The following is a 5,583-nucleotide window of genomic DNA, read 5'->3' on the forward strand; positions in this document are numbered from 1 at the left end:
GGGTGGCGTCTAGTGAATGAGTTCAAGTACGAGTCTAAGTGTAAAGGAAAGTGAATGAGAATGAGAATGGATTAGTGAAAGTGAATAAGGATGTGAAAGGATAAGTGAATGTATAAGTGAATAACGTTAAGGTTAAGCATGGGTTGGGAAATTATATAGAGTCTAGAGGGAGTACGTGGTGTAGTAGTTCTACACTAGGCATCCACAGGAGCTGTGGTGGAATCCACAAGAATATGGAGGCACCCATAGGAACTGTGGTGGAATCCACAAGAATATGGGGTAGAAGTCTAGTGAGAGCTACCCACGGAGAAAAGAGAAAAGATGAGCCAGCCGCGAGAGACGGGATATAAAAACGTACATTGTGGAGTCCTTAGTTCATGGTCGGGTATCTGGGTGTTAAAGGTGTCATAAGATTGAGTCGGTCATGTATGTCGAGTCGGTTAAGTCTATGGTTGACGTGTGTGACAATGAGTGAGATCATTGTACTGATTGATCGTTAGGTTGTTAGAAATGTATAGAATTGAATGTGTGGAAATAAATAAGGATGATATAAAATGTTTTAAGATGCATCAACTGATTGTAGTGGCTAGTCAGCCTTAGTTCCCGCATAGAGTAGTATAGAGTGTCATGCGGGCAGGCTGGTCTAGAGTCACTTCACTGAGTTGCTTGTTGTTCATCCCTCCCTTTCCATTTCTATGTGCGCAGGACTGTAAGTAGAAGTATATGGATGTGGGTGTGACGGTATTTCAAAGAAGGTTATGCGTCCGTCGACTCTTGGGACCAGTAACGGGACACATATGGTTGTCTAAATGAGTAGACACGTGTCTATAACGCCCTTTCGATAATCCCGGTCGGACGCCGGGGGATCGGGCCGTTACAAACTCTTTTCCGAATGCTCATACTCTGCTGAAGTCTGGACTCTACTGATGCGGGTGATGCTGCCGTCTAATTTCACCACCAAGTGGCTTCAATTAATGGAGTTGGTGATGGACACAAATGGAGGTCTGCTGATAACTTTCTTTGTGATGGACACAAATGGAGGCCCTACAAGCCTCCATCCAAATGACAGGAGACACATTCGTACCCCCACTACAGTGATTTCTCTTGCAAAACAGGTGGATCAAAAAGTCAGAAATCGATGCTTATCATTCATGCAACAAGGAAATATTCAGTTTGCAGGAGGGCTGTCTTTGGGCTTACCACAAGATAACCAACCATGTGTCAGGTTGATGAAAATAGATTTGCTTCGCTAAAACAGGTTGAACAAGTTGTAAAAAACATATAGGAGGGCTTATTGAATTGGGATTTAAGAAAATTTTGAGGATTTTAGATCTGTAGGGCCTGACATGTTCAAACGCAGCGGTTGCGGTTGCGGAAATTTGCAGATGCGGGTGGTTGCGGTTTCTAGCGGTTTTAAGAGATTTGTACAACTAGTTCAACAGTTAGAAATTGGTGCGTTTATGGGATATATATGACTTATTAACTACCAAATGCAGCAGCGGTTAAATAATAAATTAACAATATTTAAATTTTATATAGTTATAAAAATATCAAAAACCATAATATTATAATAAATATAAAATAATATTTAGAAAGTTATAGTTTTAATTTTTAAAATTGTAGAAAATATTTTTATTTTAAAATTTTATAATATTAATTAAAATATAATATATATATTTTAGTATTTTTATAATTTCAATTTAATTTTTTTTGTATCTTTTTTTTTATGTATTTATATTGTCTAAAAAGAACGAAAAAAAATTTATCCTCCCGCAACCGTCCGCAACCGCAAACACTAGCTGGAACCAACTTTTGAATTTATGAGGTTTAAAGCGGTTTGAAGCGGTTTATAGCTGTTTGAGTGATTGTTGCAAAACGGCAACAACCGCTATCAACCGCAAAAGCTGCGTTTGCGGGTGGTAGCGGAGAAACCAGTCATACCCTAAGGGTCTGACTAATTCAAACGCAGCGGCTGCAGTTGCGAGAGTTTGCGGATGCAGGTGGTTGCGATTTCTACCTATTTTAAGAGATTTGTACGACTGGTTCTGCGGTTAGAAATTAGTGCATTTGCGGGATACTTATGACTGGTTAACTACCAAAAGTAGTAGCAGTTAAATAATAAATTAACAATCTTTACATTTTATATAATTATAAATGTATCAAAAATCATAATGTTATAATAAATATAAAAATTATATTTAGAAAGTTATAGTTTTAAATTTTTAAAAAGTATATAAAATATTTTTATTTTAAAATCTTATAATATTAATTTAAATAAGAGATATATTTTAGTATTTTTATAATTCCAATTTAAAATTTTAATTTAATATTTTATTTCTGTATTTATATTATTTTAAAAAATATATATATTATCTTCCCGCAACCGCTCGCAACTGCAAACACTAGATGAAACCAGCTTTTTAATTTATGAAGTTTAGAGCTTTTTGAAGCGGTTTAGAGCGGTTTGGGTGATTGTTGGAAAACGCCAACAACCGCTACCAACCGCAAAAGCCACTACCAAACGAATAATCTGCGTTTGCTGGTGGTAGCGGGGAAACCAATCATAAGCTTGACTAGTTCAAACGCAGCGGTTGCGGTTGCGGAAGTTTGCAGATGCGGATGGTTGCGGTTTCTAGCGGTTTTAAGAGATTTGTACGACTATTTCTGCAATTAAAATTTGGTGCGTTTACGGGATATTTATGACTGGTTAACTACCAAATGCAGCAGCGGTTAAATAATAAATTAACAATATTTACAGTTTATATAATTATTAAAATATCAAAAACCACAATATTATAATAAATGGAAAAATTATATTTAGAAAGTTTTTGTTTTAAATTTTTTAAAATTATAGAAAATATTTTTATTTTAAAAATTTAAAATATTAATTAAAATATAATATATATATTTTCCTATTTTTTTAATTCCAATTTAATTTTTTAATTGATTTTTTTTTATATATTTATATAGTTAAAAAAAATAAAAAAAATGTATCCTCTCGCTATCGTCCACAACTGCAAACGCTAGCTGGAACCAACTTTTGAATTTATTAGGCTTATAGCGGTTTGAGTGATTGTTGCAAAACGCCAACATCCGCTACCAACCGCAAAAGCTGCGTTTGCGGGTGGTATCGGGGAAACCAGTGGGTTTCATAGATTTTGATGCAATTTCAGATAGAGATTTTGATTGAATTTCAAATGGAGATTTTGAGGGGGAGGGGGAATTTGGTAGAATTTCTTTTTTTAAAAAAATACTAATTTGAGAAAATCTAACAATACTAAAAGTTGTTATTCCTCAACACCTAACGTGTCTGCGTCAATTAAATAATCGACCAATCAAAATACATTTAAGTGACATCATTTCTGAATTACCATATCAATGCTTTTCGCGGAAACAATTAATGATAGACCTTTGCTTTTCTTCTTCCAAAATGAACAACTTTCAGGCTTTATAACTCTTATTTTGCTTTGTCACGTTCCAAACTTTTTCTTTTTGTCTTTCTTCTGCATAAATTTTGTTTCAGATTTCTAATTATAACATTGATTCTTATCGAACCACCTTGACATCACCTCCTTCGGTCAAAAAGAAAGAATCGATGGTGATGAGTCTCATAGAGTAATCGTTGCTTTACGTTTCTCCAAATTTGTGTTGCTGATGAGTGATCGTCGTGTAGTCATATTCATGTCCTCATAATCAGATTTGCATCAAGAATAAGCTGAGAGTAATCGATACACATTTTGAGTATTTCCCCAAATCTTATTTATCTTCTACTTGAAACAATGGTACGTGATTATTGCCAAACTTTGAAATGTTGTGCCGTTGGTAAAGTAGGAGAATCTTATGTTTGTTATCCGAAATTAGGAGACCAAAGCAGAGAAGAAGATCCTCACAAAGGAAGAACTTGAGCGGAAGAAAAGAAGGCTGTCAAGGTTTGGCTTTTGATTTTTTTTTTGTTTTCTTCAAATGGTTAGAATCAATGTAGCTAGGCACTAAGGGCCCGACTGGTTTCAACGCAGCGGTTGCGGTTACGGATGCGCGAGTATGTTGATGTGGGTGGTTGCGGTTTCAAGCATTATTATGCGTTTTGTATGGCTGGTACAACGTTTGAAAATTGTTTCGTTTGCAGAATATTTATGACTGGTTGATTATACGATATTGCAGCGGTTTAATAATAAATTACCCATATTAACATATTATAACATTATAAAAATTTAAAAACATGCTATTGTAATAAAATATAATAATTATCAATATAATATTATGTTTATTTATACAAAATTTAAATTAGTTGAAAGTTATAATTTTAATAAAATTTGTTTTGATGATTTATATTAAAACTTTAAAAAAAAATATTTCATTCCGTTTTATATATGTGTATATCTTTATATGTGTGTGTATAAATGTTTAAAAATTCTAATAAATAGTTTTTGACTCCTATGCCACCAATCAGGATGTTCTCCAGAACCATTTGATGTTTGAAGGATATTATATGCAGACATTCTCTAAAATGGATGGGAAGTCACAGTCACAATAGATGGTCCAGTTGATCCTGGCTGGTTTTACAAAAACTATCCACGATTCAAATTTTAAGTGGCAGTAAGGTCAATGATTGGCTTATCAAACTGTAGATTCTTGCTTGGAATCCCGAGTAGAGTCTCTGATTCGAAATTCAAACAGTGAATTCAGCAGTGTATGTTACAGCGTTCATCTGTTTTCTTTTTCTGGGAAAGAGTTGCATTGAGTTTATGTTCCACTAAGCTGAACATTTTGAACTCTTTTTCAGGTGGTTATATTACAGATGAATGAACAAGACTGCATCCTGATCTCATATCTTTACCCTTGGAAGACGAGAATAAAATTATCTCTAGGATTGATCACAAAGTCAAGAGAAATGTAATGGACATATATGCAGGTATCTTGAGATTGTGATTCTTCATGCTATTTCACAAAAAAAAATTACTCTTTTGACATTCTATGAAACTGTTACAAGTGTATATGTTTTTTTGGTACCGTGGAGTTAGAGGCATTACTAAAGTTCCTGCCAAGGCTTTGTTCGGGCAACCAAGAAAGAGCCTAACTTTTGTATTAACCTTTTTAGTCAGAACAAGAGCGTAACGCAGTCATAGTCCTTGCTCGCACTTTTGATTGCAATGTAAGAAAAACTATTCAAAATGTAAAATCTTTCGGTTAAAATTATATTCTCAGACATTAAAAATCACTGTAGATTTATGTACACAATACAGTTTTAAATATGGGAGTTGAGGCTTATATACTGGTAACACTGCTTGGGCTAGATGATGAAAGAATGGTGAATGAGCCACAACCACCAGTTTTATTGTTGTGTCATGTGTGTGTCGTTTGTTTTTTCACTGTGGTTCAAAGAAGGAAGGTGTAAGTCTGGGTTCTCACTGACCATCCATTATTGCGGCATAGAGTTTTATTATAAGCAATATATTTTTAATATGGATCATTGTTTTAATTTGGTTGCCATTTCTGATTTGTTTTGGTTTGTTTGCTTGAATTTGGAATATATTGTCAAAAATATGGCCAGGTCGCTTGTGGTTGAATCAATAGTCTAATGAA

The 5,583-nt window shown here is 34.2% G+C and overlaps 1 long non-coding RNA gene across 1 annotated transcript; it reads left to right on the forward strand.

Annotated features, from left to right (window-relative positions):
* Nucleotides 1-3,441: 3,441 nt before the first annotated feature.
* Nucleotides 3,442-4,187, forward strand: LOC106326257. The gene is made up of 3 exons (XR_001267184.1): nucleotides 3,442-3,782; nucleotides 3,862-3,929; nucleotides 4,017-4,187. It is a non-coding gene; the product is annotated as an uncharacterized LOC106326257 (long non-coding RNA).
* Nucleotides 4,188-5,583: the final 1,396 nt, after the last annotated feature.

This window comes from Brassica oleracea, chromosome C2 (genome assembly GCF_000695525.1).
Source record: "Brassica oleracea var. oleracea cultivar TO1000 chromosome C2, BOL, whole genome shotgun sequence".
Taxonomy (NCBI): domain Eukaryota; kingdom Viridiplantae; phylum Streptophyta; class Magnoliopsida; order Brassicales; family Brassicaceae; genus Brassica; species Brassica oleracea.